At 42.5% G+C, this 20,992-nt stretch overlaps 1 protein-coding gene across 3 annotated transcripts in view; it reads left to right on the forward strand.

The window, feature by feature from the left end:
• BNC2 (basonuclin zinc finger protein 2) overlaps nt 1–20,992 on the forward strand; it is an 880,369-nt gene that overhangs the window by 722,593 nt on the left and 136,784 nt on the right. The window lies entirely within an intron of this gene.

Below are 20,992 nucleotides of genomic sequence, written 5' to 3' on the forward strand. Positions count from 1 at the left end.
TCACTTTGTTTCCCATTTCACCGCATCCCCAGATCTGTGACCCATCTTTTTAAAACTAAGTCTAATGTTGAACATTTAGCAGCTTTGAATAATCTACAAACTAATTAGTCAAGCGCCTGTGAGACTCTTGAGGTTGTGAGAAATCCCTAATGTGTACAGAGAGAGCTTTTCTTCAGAAGAAAAAGGATTCCCCAGGCTGGTGAGATTAACCCTTCACACTCCGCCTGCGTGATAGCTGCGAGGGAAGCCTATCAAGCATTCCATCATATATATACTGTCTTGGTCTCCGGCAGATTCCGTTTCTGACAAGAACCATGTCAGCACAAAAGACTGTGGTAGGATCAGACAAGACAGGAACAGGTGTCACGTAGACTGTCAAAACGAAAAAGTGGAAAAAAAAAAAGAGATTATGGTGAAGGCGAGAAAGACAGACAATTATATTAATGCTGTCACTTTTATGTTGCAGCTTTGCGTTATTATCTTGAGGTGCTGAGTGCGCAGTTGCCTCAAAGAAAAGTAGACAGTAGACAAGGGGGAAACACGATCGTTATTAACTGAAGAGGCAGTGTGTCAAAGCTGGATAGGGTTCAAAGTTTTGTCTGAAAAAAAAATGAGACAGCCATGTCTATGAACAAACTGCGGTTCTGCTGTCGGCTACATAAACAGAGTAGCCGTCTAAAATGTACTGCTTGGAAACAGATCACAGAGCTCCAAAATAATAATGAAAGATGTCATTGAGACCTTTTTCCGCTTTATTTTAATTATATTTAATTTGTATGCATTTTAGTAGATTTTTAAATTGACCTTAGAAAACATTTTAGAGAAATTAAAAGTAGTTTTCTTTCATTTTCATGTCAGAAATTGCACATAAAGGAGTGCATGTTACCATTTCTGTAGCTGTCATTTTCTCCAGTAAGAAACTTTATGGAAATAATATTTGTCACTGGCAGCCGTGGTATAGTAAGAATAGCCATTTTCTTCCATCTAAAATTTCATAATGCTATGGCTATGCCAGAAACAAATTTGGATAAGCCGATATGTCAAGGTACATAGTAGAAGCCATGATCCCTTCTCAATGTGTGCCTAATTTAAGGGGTTGCTGGCCTTAGGCTACAAGTCTTATTCAATACACCTACATTGAGCAAGGCTGCTGTTAGGGTTGGTAGAATGCACCGAGTATATATATGTATAAATAGGTGCGTTTGCAACCCGGGGTCCACCGTGCAGGAGAGGAACCTGCTGCTGGCATATGGCGGCGCTATATGGCGGTATAAGCGAACTCTTAACTCCACAGATTCGCTAGAAACAAGATACTGTGCCCTGTTAGTGTCACAGGGGAACACAGCTAACTGCTGAGCTGATGGCAGTCAGTGGTCATGCACCAGAAAAGCACACAAACCGGAGGTGCCGGTAATCTAGGGGCTTATTTCAGCTGGGTCCATGAATACATACATTCAAAACTCCTCACCGGAGGTGCCGGTATTCTAGGGGCTTATTTCAGCTGGGTCCATGAATACATACATGCAGGCGCAACCACAAATAACAAGCTCATGACATGAGGTGATACTAGCGCATGGCCGTGCGGCCATGCAAACCTTTTATAGCTGCAGCAGCTTCAGAACCTTCCTAGGGAACCAATGGAAGTTGCTGCAATACCACAGCAACTTCAGGACCTTCCTAAAGGACCAATGGGAGCTGCAGCAGTACTTGAGCATGTGACCCCTGACCTCCAATGAGAGATCTTACCTTGGGCATGCTCAGTGTGTGCAAAGCAGGACTTAGTCCCAGAAAAGCCTGCTCGCCGCAGACCAGTGCAGGCTACAACAGCAGAGCCTGGAAAGGCAGCAGTAACCCATTGCACAGAACCAGACTGAGCGAGACGCTGGGACCGGCCTCTCTGCTGAGCAGGCTCCATTGCAGCTGATGCAGAATAAGAGACTGCAGCAGACATGGATCGAGGTTCCCCCTGTGCAACAGTGGGAACTCGACTCCTAACAGCTGAGCCCATCTAGTCAGCACGTGTATGCAAATCACATCCTTGTGATCACACGTCTGCAGCTCCCAGGGCTGATGCAGGAGAATCCTCACAGCGTGCAGTGCACACAATGTGCGTATTCACAAGTCTGCAGACACATAGAGTGACTGCAGACTTGTAGCCTAAGGTGGAGAACTCCTCTAATGTTCTACAAGAATAGCATCTATACAGTACAAGTTTAAGAAAAAGTTTCCTTTATACTCAGTTCTTGTCTATAAGAAATATTGCTGTTTTTCTCCATGATGCTGCCGAGTCACTATAGACTTGCGTTTTAAAATTGGTATTTTTACCAAAGTCTTCTAAAAGAAATGCAGATATCCATTCAACTTGAAGAACCGGAACTCGCTTTTTCGGAGCAATTTATTCCTGCCTGCTTTTTTTGCTTGTAGTTTCTTGATTGTATTTTAGCTTGTGCCAGTTTTATTAGACCAGGTGCCTTGGATTTTAACCTAAAGGGGATCTATCAGTTTAAGGCCGGCGTCACACTGGCGAGTTTTACGGACGTAAGAGCGCAGAAACTACGTCCGTAAAACTCGCATTACATACGGCACAATTATTCTCAATGGGGCTGCTCCTATTAGCCGTATATTACGGTTCAGTATTATACGGCTTTCTACGGCCGTACAAAATCGCAGCATGCTGCGTTTGTCAGCGTATTGCGCAAATAATACGCCAATGAAAGTCTATGGGGGCGAGAAAAATACAGATTCCACACGGACCTGCAGTGTGACTTGCGAGAAATACGCAGCGGTGTTAGTGAAAAGTCGGTAATTCAATTGCCGGCTTTTTCCTTCTCCTTCACAAACCCGACATGATATGAGACATGGTTTACATACAGTAAACCATCTCATATCCCCTTTTTTTTTGCATATTCCACACTACTAATGTTAGTAGTGTGTATGTGCAAAATTTGGGCGCTGTAGCTGCTAAAATAAAGGGTTAAATGGCGGAAAAAATTGGCGTGGGCTCCCGCGCAATTTTCTCCGCCAGAGTGGTAAAGCCAGTGACTGAGGGCAGATATTAATAGCCAGGAGAGGGTCCATGGTTATTGGCCCCCCCGTGGCTACAAACATCTGCCCCCAGCCACCCCAGAAAATGCACATCTGGAAGATGCGCCTATTCTGGCACTTGGCCACTCTCTTCCCACTCCCTGTAGCGGTGGGATATGGGGTAATGAAGGGTTAATGCCACCTTGCTATTGGAAGGTGACATTAAGCCAGATTAATAATGGAGAGGCGTCAATTATGACACCTATCCATTATTAATCCAATTGTAGGAAAGGGTTAAAAAACACACACACATGATTAAAAAGGATTTTAATGAAATAAACACAGCGGTTGTTGTAATAATTTATTGTTCTCGCAATCCATTTGCAGACCCTCGCTTGGAAAAATAATAAACGCACAAGATACATACCTTCTGGTGAACCGTCTCGTCCCACGAGGTAATCCATCTGAAGGGGTTAACTAATATTACAGGCAGGAGCCCTGCAAATGCAGCGGTGTGATCCGTGCCTGTAATTCCCCGGCGAATGAATGAAATGTAGGTCATTGACCTACATTTCCTTCAGTCGCGGTGATGCGCCCCCTGGTGGATGTCCTCATATGACCTGGAGCGTGGGAAAAAGTTCCCAGGCTGCAGTTCATGAGAACATCCAGCAGGGGCGCATCACCGCGACTCAATGTAAGTACAGATCCTGCTTTCCTTTCAGCACCCGGGGATTACAGGCACGAGCGAGTGGTTTATCGCAGCTCTGCCTGTAATATTAGTTAACCCCTTCAGATGGATTACTTCGTGGGACGTGATCTGACATCAGAAGGTATGTATATTGTGCGTTAATTATTTTGCCAAGTGAGGGTCTGCAAATGGATTGCGAGAACAATAAATTATTACAACAACCGCTGTGTTTATTTCATTAAAATCCTTTTTAATCATGTGTGTGTGTTTTTTAACCCTTTCCTACAATTGGATTAATAATGGATAGGTGACATAATTGACGCCTCTCCATTATTAATCTGGCTTAATGTCACCTTCCAATAGCAAGGTGGCATTAACCCTTCATTACCCCATATCCCACCGCTACAGGGAGTGGGAAGAGAGTGGCCAAGTGCCAGAATAGGCGCATCTTCCAGATGTGCCTTTTCTGGGGTGGCTGGGGGCAGATGTTTTTAGCCACGGGGGGGCCAATAACCATGGACCCTCTCCTGGCTATTAATATCTGCCCTCAGTCACTGGCTTTACCACTCTGGCGGAGAAAATTGCGCGGGAGCCCATGCCAATTTTTTCCGCGATTTAACCCTTTATTTTAGCAGCTACAGCGCTGAAATTTTGCACATACACACTACTAACATTAGTAGTGTGGAATATGCAAAAAAAAAGGGGATATGAGATGGTTTACTGTATGTAAACCATGTCTCATATCCTGTCGGGTTTGTGCAGGAGAAATGAAAAGCCGGCAATTGAATTACCGGCTGTTCACAGATATCGCGCTGTAGTAAATATAAATACAGACTATATATATATGTGTCTCAATGACATATATATATATACATACTGTATATATGTTTTAATGAACATTTGAGCACATAAATCCATTAGATGTCGGTTTTGCAAGCCTGCGCGAAAATCTCGCAGTACGGATGCCATACGGATTACATACGGAGGATGCCATGCGCAAAATACGCTGACACACCCTGACTACGGATCACTATTTTGGGAACATTTCACCGTATTTCGGCCGTACTACGGCCGTAAAATACGGACCGTATTGTCTTACGCCGAGTGTGACGCCGGCCTAATACGCTGGCCTAAGTAAATGGAAGATATGACAATTGCTAGTCTGTTTGGCTACTAGGAATGCAGCTAAATTATAAATTAGACCTGATGCATAGTTTGTGAGTCTGGCGTATTCCTGGGCAGAGTGCTCCACCACCTCTCTCCACCTCCTCCTGCCCTTCAAGGCAATGGTTATCAGATCGGTGTGTATGCGCTTAAATAAAACAGATTGGTAGGTTGGTTTCACACAACATATATTTTTTCTCATATGTGAAAAACGGTCTCTGTTTTTTTTCACTATGCTGGGCAAATTTTTGGTGTATCCATTTTTCACAAACAAAAAAGAAAAATGTTTGCTTTTTCTGCTGATTAAACATTACAATGTGGACTGTACACAGATGACATCCACGTGCTATCCAGTCCTTTATTTCCATTGACTTACAGTGGTGAATTTGATCCGCAACACGCATCAAAGTAGGACATGTCCTGTGTTTTTTTGTGGGAAATCAGTCCGCAAAACAATGGACATGTGACACTCTCATGATGATGGGTCTGTGATCTATCCACATGATTAGCGGACAGCACTTGTACCAAAAAAAAAATGAAGTGAAAAACTCGCCTGAGACGTCCTTCACACAGCCATATAGAACACCTACATGAGAAACCGGTACCAGTGTCATCAGTGTTTCCCATCAGTATGTGAATCGTGTGCCATCTGTGTGTCCGTTTTTACCATCAGTGTGGTTGGTCATCAGTGTTTTTTAAGTATAGATAGAAAAACAAATAAATTACAAATCTTATCCTATACTTTGCAATGTTAAATTCAGACAGCACACAAATGGCACATGTAGGCCATCTGTGTGCTGCAAGTGTTTTTCACGGGCTCACAGACCTGTATTGGCCCTTGTCATCTGTGCTGCCAGAAAAAAACAGACATGTGTGGTTTGCACGGCTATACGGTCCATGTAAAAATACAGAAAAGTGCAATAAAACCATAGGTTATAATGGGTATGTGTGGTATCTGTGAAAAAAATGTACTGGAGGCCTTAGGCTATGTTCACACAATGAGTTTTTGATGTTGCAGAATTTCGGTATCACTTCTGCACCTATTATGTAAATTATGTTATTTTTGTTTTTAAGTGCATTTTTTATATGCGTGTGGCACAGCTTCATTGATATAGTAATGTGCGGATTACAAGTGTTTTTAATGCGGTTCTGATACGCCTGTGCATTTTTTACCTGACAATGTTTCACATATAATGTAAGTCTATGGGGAAAATTTGCACAGAAAACTCAATGTACTTGCAAGGGAAATTGACAAGTTGTGGATTTGAAGCACGCACCGCAGGACAGTTTACGCTGAGTAAATAAGAAGCACAGTGGGCTTGAGATTTCTATAAATCCCATCCACATTGCTGGAACTGTAAGATGCCACTGCAATTTGATTAATGAAAATACACCATGTCAAAAACTCACAAAAAAATATTTTTTAGGCACACAGCCTTAGGGTATGTGCATACACTGCGGATTACTCTGCGGATTTTTCCGGACTGATTTTGGTAAATCCGCAGGTAAACCGCACTGCAGATTTCCTGCGGAATTAACGCAGATTTACCACAATTTTTTTTGCGGATTTTGTGCGGATTCCACCTGCGGATTCCAGTTATGGAGCAGGTGTAAACCGCACAAAGAATTGACATGCTGCGGAATAAACAACGCTTCGTTTCCGCGCATTTTTTTCCGCAGCATGTGCACTGCAGATCTTGTTTTCCATAGGTTTACATTGTACTGTAAACTCAGGGAAAACTGCTGCAAATCTGCAGTGGCCAATCCGCTGCGGATCCGCAGCAAAATCTGCAACGTGTGCACATAGCCTTAATCTTTGCAGAAAGCGGTTAGAATGAGTTGGCTTGAGCTCCCATCTTATGAATACACCAGACACTAAACTTATTTTTTTACAACATATTTTTGTGAAAATGTTTCGCATTTCAACACCAGCGCCTCATATTACAGGAGAATGGCCAAGCAATGACTGACAAATGAATCTTAATTTTTGCACGAATAGCATAAAGTAAGATAGAAATGTACTCCAGAGCAAGAGTGTATTACATTTCTGATACTGGGGCATGCCTGGTGAAAGTGGTACGCATTTTCATGAATCTGGCGCATCTTGGATTAAGACTGATGTACAAAATTCCAGTCTTGATGAAGTCCTATTTGCCTGGTTTATTCTTTCCTAGTACGATAATGGCACAACATTCCCCCCTTGGGTTTTTAGTCGCAGCTCTGCTTGTTTAGATTGACTGCTGTGTGTAATCATAAGCCCACCACAGACTCAGTAGGTCTTCCTCTTAGGGTACGCTCACACTAGCGTATTAAAAATCAGTCCTATTCCCACCCAGGAGAGTGGGACAATTTTTTCTCACTTGTCACTCCTGTGCTGTCAGTGTGCAGTCCATTTTTTTACTCAGCAGGAACATTTACAACTTCCTATTCTACAGAATTGTAATGTATCCGTAAAGGTCGGATGCCATACTGATGGTTCATATGGCAGTTTTAGGTTTTTTTTGCTCACCTAGCCGAGTACATAGTGATATCGCAACATTCTGCAATTTTTTTCAAAGTCAGATTCTATCAGTGAAAAAATTGGCTATCTGCACTACCTCATTGAATAACATGGGCTAGTGTGATTATACGCTAAAAAGTCGAATCACACTAGCCTGAGTTATATGCTAGTGTGAGCGAGCCCTAAATCTCAATAGGCATACTAGAACATTCAAGTCCTGTCATCTGACATTTCTTTATTATGGTGAAAGCATTGATGTCTGCTGGGCAGCGTGATAATCGGTAGCGTGTGTAATTGCTCCTTTCTTTATGATTAAGGCTACTTTCGTCGTTGCGACGTACCGACGCTAGCAGTGAATGCGCCGCACAACGGGGGCAGTGGATGCTGTTTTTCAATGCATCCGCTGCCCCATTGTGAGGTGCGGGGAGGCGGGGGTGGAGTTCCGGCTGCACATGCGTGGTCGGAAAAGACGGGAACGATGCACCAAAAAACTTTACAAGCAACTTTTTTTGGTGGCGACGGTCCGACGCAACATGACGCAACCATCGCACGACGGTTGTGACGTGTGGCAATGCGTCGCACTGTGTCGCTAATGCAAGTCAATGGAGAAAAAACGACGCATAGCGACGTGCAGTGCACGACGCTAGTGTGAAAGTAGCCTAAACTAAAGCTCGCTCATTTGCATTAAAAGTGCACATTGTAAGAAAGCAAAGGGTGTAGTTAAGTCTAGTAATATTTTATGTCATTACAATTTTAATGATGATATTTTTCAGAACTTTTACTTCTTATGAAATAACTAGAAGGAATATTGCTCTATACTTTTTACATCATTCACTAATTTACTTTCTGATAAAGTATTTTACTGGAGAAAAAAAGCAAGAGAGGCATCTTGCCAAAGAAGGAAAGGGGGTAACCTTTTGATTGTTGGGGGTTTGACTGCCAAGGCCCCCACTGATCCCAAGAATCGAGACTCTGAAGAGCCCCTTCTTAATAGAGCAGAGGTTGATCATTCACACTGCTTCTCCCATTAATTTTAATAAAAGTGCTGAAGATCAGCTGAACGCTGCGCTCTTCAATCTTTGGCCCTCCCATTAAGGGCTCATTTCCACTTGCGAGAAACACGTCCGTGTCTCGCATGTGAAAACCAAGCTGTGGAGCCGGCACTCCAGAGCGGAGCGTGCGGCCGCATAGGAACACATGGAGCTGCACGCTCCGCTCCAAAGTGCCGGCGCCACAGCTTGGTTGCAACATGCGAGACACGGACGTGGAAATGAGCCCTAAGAATGAATGGAATGTTAGTGTGCATGATCAACCTACGCTCCATTGAGCAGGGGTTCTTTAGAGATAATTAGGGATGAGCGGACCCATGAAAGTTCTGGTTCTGGTACGCAACCCAAAGTTTAGTCCAAAGTACTGTACCCGAACCCCATTGAAAATAAAGACTCGAACTTGGGATCTGGAAAGAATTCGCTCTCTCTTGCTTCCCCCAGACCTCCAAACTTTGCAACTGACTTCAGGGATCAGTCCATGTTTGGCCTTTAACGCCAGATGCTAACTGTTCGGTACAAACCCCAAACTTTTAAGTTCGGGTTCACGCATCTCTAGAGATAACTTATAAACTTGAGAACACTTCTTGAATCTGTCAGAATTATTTCACCCCCTAATCTATTTATGTGCCCATGTAGCTCTTTTGATGACAAGTCTAGGAATACTTTTACATGGACAGTCGGTTCCTTCATTCCTGAAACGTTAGTGTTTGAATTGATATGTAAATAAGCCAGCTATTGTAGATTTGAAACCTCTGTCACTCCAGCTCTATTCCCTGCCCAGCACTGCATCCTCCTGCGTGATTGATGGCTAAGTTGCCTGAAGTCACACAGCTTAAAGGCTGTCAGTCAAGCAGGAGGAGGTGGCACTGAGCAGGGAATAGAGCTGGAGTGACAGAGGTTTCAGATCTACTACAGTCCTTCGCTCTCATTAGCATATCAGATCAAATGCTGATTTTTTAGTAACAGATGAAAGAAATAGCCATGTAAAGGTATTGCTAGACTTGTCTTTAAGAGAGATACATGCACATCTATATAGGTTGGAGTGTAAAATCATATTGACAGATTCTCTGTAACAAAATAATAATATTTTGGATTTTTGTAAAGTAATTTTAACTCAAATGGATTTTTACTGAAATTTGTAAAGTCACTTCTCTTCAACTTTTGGTGTCTTCTGAGTTTGACATCCTTGAATTAACTAAGGCCCGGAGCAAATGGCCCTATAAAACTGGCCTTGGCTCTCTCTGGAAAGCCCGTTAACGTTATCTTGTCCTCAGAGCAAGCATGGATGTTTTCATTAAATTCCTCTCTCCAAAGCCCCGCAGTGCTTTTCAAAATGTATTCCACTTCCATTTTACCTGATCTCAAGACCTGTGACATGTCTGTGTTCTGTACCATCTGTTCAACACACTTTTGCTTGATTTGAAGATGTCTTGTAATGCAAGACTGTGTTAACTACAATCCCCTCAGTTCTGCTCAATGCTCGAGGCAGCAAGATCACAAGAGCCCCTAATGAAACACTTGTCATCTCCTCTAACCAAACCTTACTTCGTCCTGCTGTTCTCAGCTCAGCTGAACACAAGCTCATATAAACCCAGACATTTATATTCAATTTCTTTTTCTCAGTCCATTTTTTTCTTTAACTGGTTTTGTATGCTTCTTCTCAATCTATGAAAAGCATAACTTAAAAAAAACCCTGTTTATTTTCCCACAAAAATTGGCAGCCCCAAAGACCAGAACCTAACTCTAAAGTCCTTAGAAACCTCAGAATTTGGTAGTTGGATGGTCTGAGAGAAAATAAACATGTAAAAAAAAGTGTATTTTGAACACTTAGTGTGTTTTTCTGTAGAAGTTTTGGCCGTGCTTAAGCTTGCCATAGGCGGTGCCAGCTCTAAACTGGTCATGTAAACAATATCGCTTTAAATGTGACAAAATTGTAAATGGGCTTTTACAATAGTTTGTCTGTAAATACTATAACTAATTACTGGTATATGAGAAAACTTAGATGTTGGACAGAAACAAGTCAACTCCCCATCTTAATGAAGTTCATGTGGACCTAAAAGTATCCTTTTGTACAAAAAGGGTCAGACAGTGGACTAATATTACTGAGACATGTTTCCTAATGGGTATTTCTTCTTCTTATTCACAGTTTCTGATTTATAACAGTATTGGAAGCCATCCATCAGAGCAAAGCTTGGTCTAGTCTCAAAGCTTTAGTCTTCGGTTGCATAAATAATGAATATAGAAAAGCGGGCTGACACACCTGTCAGTGTAAGTGTAATGTGTAGGGGCACATATACACTGTGGTCAATGTGTTTAGCGCCTGTACCTGACTGTGTTTAACATCTACAAGTGGAAAGCTGACTAGATAATGTGCATGACCCAAGGACGTGGCAAAATCCCCAATGTACAGAGTGCAAGAAACTAAAGCAAGCCCAAAAAACAAGGGCCAGCACACCTATTCATATACGTGTAATGTGAAGGTGCACATATACACTGGGGTTATTAATAGTGATGAGCGAATATACTCTTATTCGAGATTTCCCGAGCACGCTAGGGTGACCTCCGAGTATTTTTTAGTGCTCGGAGATTTAGTTTTCATCACCGCAGCTGAATGATTTACAGCTACTAGCCAGCTTGATTACATGTAGGGATTTCCTAGCAACCAGGCAACCCCCACATGTACTTACGCTGGCTAATAGCTGTAAATCATTCAGCTGTGGTGATGAAAACTAAATCTCCGAGCACTAAAAAATACTTGGAGGTCACCCGAGCGTGCTCGGGAAATCTCGAGTAATGAGTATATTCGCTCATCACTAGTTATTAACAGACCAATATAACCTAGAATAACAATAATCCAAAACACTGCCATATTTGTAACACATGTAAAAACACAGAATACTTAGTTGACTTTCGTTGAAAAAAAAGAGTAAAAGCCATACCAACGCAACAAGTTGTAGCCAATCAGGATGGTACCAATCACTAATATCTCAACTCGCTGTGTGCCACCACGCATCAAAATAGGCAAGTGGTTCTTCTAAAGACAGAGTTGGTTTGACTTTGAAATGTGTTGACAACAAACCATTTGTTATCCATGCTTTGTGCTCCGATCTGTCTTTTGACATTCCAGTAAAGCAGAACAAATCCATTTTTCCTGCTGTTTTACACATTGAATTCTCGTGGTTGGTGCAGTGGTTGTTATCTTCACGCTATTAGTGGTTATGTCACACACAGCTCCACCAGGTGAGCATATCATATGTTTACCCACCTTGCAATACCTGAATAAGACTCTTTTTTAGCTGTACTTTTCTTTCTAGCCTCAAAATAGATGAGGGCAGAGCAAGATCTGTGCTTGACTGTGTAAAGCTGACTAGATAAGATTTAAAGCCCAAGTAGGTGGCCACACCCTGAAATACACTAAACACAAGAAACTGAAGCAACATTTAGAAACAAGGGCTGGCACACCTGTTAGTATAAGGCTGCCATTACACTATCAGTACTTGGTCAGTATTTCACATCAGTATTTGATAGCCAAAACCAGGAGTGGGTCAAAAATACAGACTTGGTGACGTGTTTCTATTATAGCTTTCCCTTCTGTTTGTTCCACTCCTGGATTTGGCTTACAAATACTGATGTAAAACACTGACCACAAACTGATAGTGTTACCGGAGCCTAAGTATGAATATAACCTAGAATATCAACAATGAGTAGAATTACTGCAGTACGTAAAATAATTAGTAACATGCATAAAAAAAATTGGATACTTAGATGGCTTTTTTTTAATGAAAAAGCATAAAAGCCATACCACTGCAACAAGGTGTAACCAACCAGTATGGTCCATATCTGTAAAATCTCACCATGCCATGTGCCATCCAGGCCTCGAAATAGATTCAGAGTAATAACTGCGTTTAACACCTGCCTATGGAAAGCTGAGTAGATAAGGTGCACAGCCTAAGGAAACAACCATTCCCCCCTTCCAAATGTACTAGGTATAAGAACTAAAGCAAAAATAAAAACAAGGGCCGACACACCTGTTGCTACTTTGTGCATTCACCTCTTAATGAATCAGGAGTCTGTTACTCCAATACCTCCCTTTATCAAAACCAGCGTTGTTCATGCTGGTCTAAATGAATCAGGGCCATAGTGTTATATAGTGTTGAGCGATACCGTCCGATACTTGAAAGTATCGGTATCGGAAAGTATCGGCCGATACCGGCAAAATATCGGATCCAATCCGATACCGATACCCGATACCAATACAAGTCAATGGGACTCAGGTATCGGACGGTATCCCTGATGGTTCCCAGGGTCTGAAGGAGAGGAAACTCTCCTTCAGGCCCTGGGAACCATATAAATGTGTAAAATAAAGAATTAAAATAAAAAATATCGCTATACTCACCTGTCCGACGCAGCCGGGACCTCGGCGATTGTAAGCGGCAGCGTTGTTTCTTTAAAATTCGCGCTTTTACTTGCTTACGTGAATTCCCGGCTTCTGATTGGTCAGGGCGGCCATGTTGCCGGGACTCGGACCAATCACAGCAAGCCGTGACGAAATTACGTCACGGCTTGCTGTGATTGGTCCGCGTCCCGGCAATATGGCGCCGTGACCAATCACAAGCCGTGACGTCACGGGAGGCTGGACACGCGCGCTTTTCAAAATAAGCGCGTGTCCAGCCTCCCGTGACGTCACGGCTTGTGATTGGTTAATGGCGGCCATGTTCCTGGGACGCGGACCAATCACAGCAAGCCGTGACGTAATTTCGTCACGGCTTGCTGTGATTGGTCCGCGTCCCGGCAACATGGCCGCCCTGACCAATCAGAAGCCGGGAATTCACGTAAGCAAGTAAAAGCGCGAATTTTAAACAAACAACGCTGCCGGTTCCTTCGCTGAGGTCCCGGCTGCGTCGGAGAGGTGAGTATAGCGATTTTTTTTATTTTAATTCTTTCTTTTACACCTTTTTACATTAATGTTGTTTCGATACCGATATCCGATATTACAAAAATATCGGATCTCGGTATCGGAAATTCCGATACAGCAAGTATCGGCCGATACCCGATACTTGCAGCATCGGAATGCTCAACACTAGTGTTATACCTCATATACAGACACATGACAGCCTATTCTGAAAAGTCACCTAAACATAGTGTTGTTATGGAGTGCCACATGGCAGTGATATGTCAATTTCACTTTTTCACTTTGAACCAATTTCATGTTGGAGCTGCAATACATATGCAGTGGGGAAAATAAGTATTTGATACACTGCCAAGTTTGCAAGTTTTCCCACCTACAAATATTATTATTTTTATTATTATTATTTTTTTTTATAGAGCACCATTAGTTCCATGGTGCTATACCAGAAATAGACTATATAGAAAGGGGTTACATACAGAGTTATAGATATCGTTTGCAGTAAATACATTTACGATGACAGACTGGTATAGAGGGGAGAGGACCCTGTCCTTGTGGACTTACATTCTATGGGATAATGGGGAAGAGACAGAAGGTCGGGGGTGCAGCGGCTCCAGTGGTGGTGAGGCGGCAGAATGGTTATTGCAGGCTGTAGGCTTTCCTGAAGAGATGGGTTTTCAGTTTCCGTCTGAAGGATCTGAGCGTGGTGGATAATCGGACATGTTGAGGCATGGAATTCCAGAGGATGGGGGATATTCAGGAGAAATCTTGGAGGCGGTTGTGTGAGGAACAAATAAGTGTGGAGGACAGTAGGGGGTTAGTTAGAACAGAGAGAGAGAAGTACATGGGATTCAGGGGTGCAGTGGGTATTCCAGATTAGGAGATAGTTCAGACTTACCTGTGGATGAAAGCATATGGATCAGGGCATGACAGCATGAAGGAGAATATACCATGGGTTATCATTCTGGTATATTTCTGATGATACACTTAAAAGATGTCACTTGAAATGATGTTACATCTGACCGAAGTCATATCTGACTGCTCCATTCAACTTATACCATTCAAGTGATAATGGAGAGGTCTGTCATTTTTATTGTATGTACACTTCAACTGTGAGAGACAGACTCTTATCTTAAAAGAAAATCTGGAAAATCACATTGTATGATTTCTACATAATTTATTTGCATGAAATAAGTATATGATATAATAGAAAAACAGAACTTAATATTTGGTACAGAAACCTTTGCCTGTAATTACAGAGGTCAGATGTTTCGTGTAGTTCTTGAACAAGTTTGCACACACTGCAGCAGGGATTTTGGCCCACTCCTCCATACAGATCTTCTCCAGATCTTTAACGTTTCAAGGCTGTCTTTGGGCAATATTGAGTTTCAGCTCCCTCCAAAGATTTTCTATTGGGTTTAGGTCTGGAGATTGGCTGGGCCACTCCAGGACCTTGAAATGCTTCTTTCGGAGCTATTCCTTAGTTGCCCTGGCTGAGTGTTTCAGGTCATTGTCGTGCTGGAAAACCCAGCCATGACCCATCTTCAATGCCCTTACTGAAGGAAGGAGGTTATTAGGCAAAATTTTGTGATATATGAACTCATCCATCCTCTCTTCAATACAGTGTAGTTTTCCTGCCCCTTTGCAGAAATGCACCCCCAAAGTATGATGTTTCCCCCACCATGCTTCAATGTTGGGATGGTATTCTTGTGGTTGTACTCATCCTTCTTGTTCCTCCAAACACAGAGGGTGGAGTTGATACCAAAAAGTTCAATTTTGGTCTCATCTGACGACATGCCTCCTCTTAATTATCCAGACGGTCATTGGCGAACTTGAAATGAGCCTGGACTGTGCTGGCATGGGGACCTTGCATGCCCTGCAGGATTGAAATCCATGAAGGTAATGTTTTAGACAGTGGTTCCAGCTCTCTTCAGGTCATTGATGAGGCCCCCCTGTGTAGTTCTGTGCTGATTCCTGACTTTTCTCAGAATCACCCTTATCCCACGAGGCGAGATTTTGCATGGAGTCCCAGACCAAGGAAGATTGACAGTCATTTTGTGTTTCTTCCATTTTCTAATAATTGTGCCAATAATTGTTGCCTTCTCACCAAGCTGCTTGCCTATTGTCCTGTAGCCTATCCCGACCTTGTGCAGGTCTACAATTTTCCCCCTGATGTTCTTAGACAGCTCTTTGGTCTTGGCCATGGTTGAGAGGATTGAGTGTGACTGATTGAGTGTGTGGACAGGTGTATTCTATACAGGTAATGAGTTAAAACAGGTGCAATTATTACAGATAATAAGTGCAGAGTGGGATTGCTTCTTAAAGAAAAACTAACCAGTCTGTGAGAGAAAGAATTCTTGCTGGTTGGTAGGTGATCAAATACTTATTTCATGCAATAAAATGTAATGCAATTATTTAAAAATCATACAATGTGATTTTCAGGTTTTTATTTTTAGATTCTGTTTCTCACAGTTGAAGTGCAATAAAAATTACAGCCCGCTCTATTGTTTGTTGGTGGGAAAACTTGGAAAATCGCCAGTGTATCAAATATGTTTTTATTATATAGAGTGGGTAAAAAAAGTAAGTGTGAACCTAGCCTTAGGAGGTGACTTTACCCTTCCTTCCAACATCTTTTAAATACACCATGTCTCCATAGAGAATAACCAGAAGCAGCCGTATGTACATAAATACCATTGAAAAACCTCTGGTTCACAGTCTGACTAGAAAGCCAATATGTTCTTGACGTTCAACCAAAACAAACCTTAAAAACTCACCATTTGAAAAACTACGAAATAAGCACTTTAAATTTAGAATTTGCCGCAGCTGTGTATGTCATTCTTGTGTAACACAAGGTCCCTTTTCAGTCCATTTCCTCCAAAATGTCAGCTTCTTTACTCTGCAAAGTATGTGGTTTTAAGATTCATTAAGTCCCCCTTGCTCGACATGTAATTGCTCCTTGCTCAGTGACTGCACACATTCAAACTCGGGGCACTCATGTAGTTTTGGCTGGTAAAAGTGATGCTCACAGCTGGAGTGCTTATCAGATAAACATTCACTTTATCCGGTAACACGGCTTGTAATCATCTCTAGTTTATGGGTCGGCAGATATAAAGATTGTGGAGTTAACCGGTTAAGTAAATAAAACCATAGAAGACCTAATTCACAGTGGTGCGTGTTATTATGCTAATATGGAGAGAGTGTTGTCGGAATGTGCCTGTGCTTCACCACCAATTCGTTTAGATCTCCTTGTTATTTATCCACTCTTCCTACTTTGTTTTCCTAGTAGGTTTACAATAATCAAGTGTTTAAAGGGAATCTATCACCAACTTTTTGCTACCGCATCTTAAAGCAGCAAGTTGTAGAGGCAGGTAAACCCTGATCCCAGTGATGTGTCACTTACTTGGCTGCTTACTGCAGTTTTGATAAAAGTTTTACTTGCTGAAGATCTACCAGTCCTATGATTGCTGAGCTCTGTATGACACAGCTTTCTGTGTACACTGTGCATAGGCAGACAGAAATCTGCCAATCAGTGGTGATGGCGGAGTTTCAAAAGCTCATAACTATGAAGCACTACATAGCAGCAGGTTTACTAGTCATCTAGTGATAATCTCCTGCTGATAAAAACGTCAAGCAAAACTTTACAAGACACGTATCTGGAATCAGGATTTCTGCCCTTACATAATGGTAGCCCTCCCCCGCAAGAAACAAAATAATAAAGGGGGGTCTCATGGCGACACAGACCTGAAATAAAGCAATTTATTCAGGTGTCTGTCAATTGAATTTGCTGTCAGGTCGGGGTCAAACTAAGGTCAACATGTTAGCTGTGGTGTTACCCACGAGCAGTTCAAACTGGTTATGACCAGTTTTTTGGCGCTCATTTTAACAGTTTGTAATTGGTGGATTTCAAATTTGGCGGGCTAATTTACTGCATATAAAGCCCTACTTCGGGCACATTTTCCCCATACTGTAATTTTGAAGAAAAGAAGATCCCTCCCTGCCCCAATATTGTTACTATTGTCGTGATGTTTTATTTTTGGGAAAAGCGCCCAGTCTATGGGTGGATTGGTTATTGGTGGTTGATTTTTTAATGGTTTTGCTGTGAAGTAATTTATTCTTTAGTTATTATTCAATTTAAGTAACCCTGAAGTAAACACGACGAGCGGCCATTTCTTCCAACTGTTGTTTGGTGTTTTTATTGAAAGCATGAATGGGTCTTGTGTCGCCATGCCACTCTTAGATTAGATGCCAAAACCTGGTGACAGACTCCTTTACGAAGCAATACGTGAAGCTTCTTTTTAGAAATGCATCAGTTGTAGAGTACATCATGGGATCACAAATGGTTCTTTTTTTCAGGTGTAATATTGCTTAAAATGGGTAGTGAAATATTTTGCCTTACAAAAAAAATCAGCTGTGATCCCATGCTGTCCTGTTTGTATACTCTATTGCTTCCTCCCCTGCCCAGGAGCTGTGGTATGACCAGACCATGTTCCTGTACGGTCAGACACGGCCATTACACAGTGCACAGCAGGGCACATTTATAAGATTATCTCAGCACAGGAACATTTTTTTTAACACATCCAATTGTGGAATGTATTATTATTCCAAGATATATTACCGTATTTTCCGGCATATAAGACGACTGGGCGTATAAGATGACCCCCTAACTTTTCTAGTTTAAAATATAAAATCTTCTTAAAAGTTGGGGGTCTTCTTATACGCCATGTGTCGGCTTATAGGGCGGGTGACCAATGTGCATATGATGGGGTGGAGTGGTCCCGAAGACGAAGAGAGGGGGCATCTCACAGGGAAGGTGTAAGTGGATTATCCCCATATTACCTCATTGTGGCACCGATGCTCTCTGTGCTGGGGGGCGGTTGGCGCATGCTCAGATTCAGATCTCGTCTCCTGAGATCTCAGGACGAGATCTGAATCAGCATGCGCCGCCCCCAGCATTGATTTTCCCGGAGGCCACCACATCGCAACAATGGAGCAGCCGGGGCCTCCGAGCTTTGAGGAAATGCCGGCGAAGCACGAACGCTGCACAAAGATACGCCACCGCCCCTCAGCACAGAGCTCCCACGCTGCACAAAGAGGAGCCGCCGCCGCCCCCAGCATGGAAACACCATGCTGCACAAAGATGAGCTGCCGCCCCCCAGCACAGGGAGCATAGCTGTCACAATGAGGTAATAGGGGGATACTACACTTACTCCTTCCCTGTGAGATGCCCCCTCTCTTCGTCATCAGGACCACTCACCCCCATCCACCATATGCACATTGGTCCGCACCCGCCCCATAAGATGACACCCGGCGTATAAGACGACCCCCGACTTTTAAGATTTTCATGGGTTAAAAGGTTGTCTTATACGCCGGAAAATGCTGTAACTAAAATGAACTTTGTTAGTGGGAAAACCCCTTTAAGAGACAGGCAGATTCTGAATTATTTAAATGGCAATCACTATTCTTACATGGCTCATTCAAACATCTCTATTTTGTGTATGTCCTGTGTTTTTACAGACATTATGGTCTATGGCTATGGACAAGTCATGTTCAAATTTCTGTTTTTTTCCATGGACTGTTTGGTAAAAAAATAGAGAAGTGTCAAATTTTGATCTACTTTTAAGATAAACATCATACATCTAATTTAATGGGTTCATGAAAAAAAATCATGCCATCCATGTGTCATTCAAGTGTTTTCTGCTGCTTAAAAGAATCTATCAGTAGGATCAACCCTCCTAGGCCGTTTATTTGGGTATGTAGGTCATAGTTTTTCTGGTATGGACTATGGGCAGGACAATGACCTGAATGAGAATCTTCTAGAGGACTTATTTTAAAAGAAAGGAAGGGTTACCAGTGTGAGACAGGGAACTAACACAGAACAGTAGAACTAAACTTTGTCTCATAAGAAACACTTTAGAACTTAGTAGCTGCAGCTCTGCTGTTTTGTAACAATATTGCAACACTGCCTATGAGATGGATGCTGAAGCTGAGAAGAATCTGCAGATGTGTCTGTTATAATCACCCTCATCTCTGGAGTGAGATCAGGAGAGCAGAGAGCGGCCATTACACATCACACTGGTAACTCCCCTTTTATATAAAATAATCTCTGGAGGCATATTCTCATGCAGGTCCGTGTCCAGTACATAGTCCATAACAGCTTAAATACATGTAAGAAAAATAAGGCTTACTCTGGAATAAAACCTGAGATTGCATATAACAAGGTATCACTTTATTTAGCTTTGTATGACCTGCATGCTGCATGCCCATATAGATGGCATGAGTGGGTTGATTCTACTGGTAGATGCCGTTTTAATATGGAGAAGAAGCTTGGATTTTATTTTTCAGCATAAGAGAAAAACAGATGTCACACTGATGACAAAACAGACAGACAAAAAAGTTATGAAAATCTGATCCAGCAACACTGATGATAAAGGGACCATTTTTTTCTTGTATACAAAAAACGGACATCTGAATGAGGCCTTAAAGGGAAGGTACCGCATTTGTAGATCATTAATAAATCAATGTAATGTAGCATGACATGCTGTTATGACAAAGATTTGATTGCATTTGAAACATATTTTGTATGTTATAGGAGTTTAGAGAAGGCACTGGAGACTGACATCTTGGTTTCACAGCAGTAGCACAACACTATCAGTGTCATAATACGGCACCCCATAGACATAGGCGATAACAGACCAGGGCGGACTGACTCTATCTCTAACATTGCAGCAGCATTAGCAGTGAACCAGGCACGCCTCTGTGGGCTGCACAATTCACAGCAGTGGGAGTGATCTGCTGCCATATTCATGGAGACCTCCACTGTGATTTGTCTCCTGTCATTAGGATCTGCTAACAGAAGCATTAGGCTATGTTCACACTTTGCGGTTTTTGCTGCGGATCCGCAGCGGATTTGCCGCTGCGGATCCGCAGCAGTTTTCCATGCAGGGTACAGTACAATGTTACCCTATGGAAAACAAAAACCGCTGTGCCCACATTGCGGAAAATCCCTTTAAAAAACGCGTGGAATTGCTGCGGAAAAAAAGAAGGAGCATGTCACTTCTTTCTGCGGATTCCGCAGCGGTTTTCAACATGCACCAATAGGAAAGTGCTGTTGAAAACCCACAGAGGAATCCGCAGATGAAAACGCAGGAAAATCCGCAGTGAAAACCGCAGCGGTTTTTGCACTGCGGTTTTTCCAAATCCGCTGTGGAAAAATCCGCAGCAAAATCTGCAAAGTGTGAACAAGCCCTTACTGCTTCAGAACAGATCCTAGATTGACAGGAGTAAAATGCAGGAGAAAAGCCCGGGCACTGCAGGCAGAGTATCAGAGACTGCAAAGACATCAAGGAGGAACAGCATTATCATTGGGGAGCTGTCTGTGACTCATCCCTCAGTAAGATAAGAAGGAGATCCAGGTCTGCAGTGAATGGCCAGGCATTGTGGAGGGAGGGGAGATATTCATTAGTATGGCTGAGAGAGACTGATGGGAGAGAGAAAGAGACATGTAGTATGATGAGTGAGACACATATGGATGAGTCACAGATAGCTCCCACTCTGATAATGCTGCTCCATACACACCAGATGTCTTCACTCTTCCTCGGGTCCAAGATGCTGCTGAGTCCATGGTCTTCTGCTCCTCTGTAAACAAGCTGTGTTTCTGATGC

The sequence above is a fragment of the Ranitomeya variabilis genome, chromosome 1 (assembly GCF_051348905.1).
Source record: "Ranitomeya variabilis isolate aRanVar5 chromosome 1, aRanVar5.hap1, whole genome shotgun sequence".
Lineage (NCBI taxonomy): Eukaryota > Metazoa > Chordata > Amphibia > Anura > Dendrobatidae > Ranitomeya > Ranitomeya variabilis.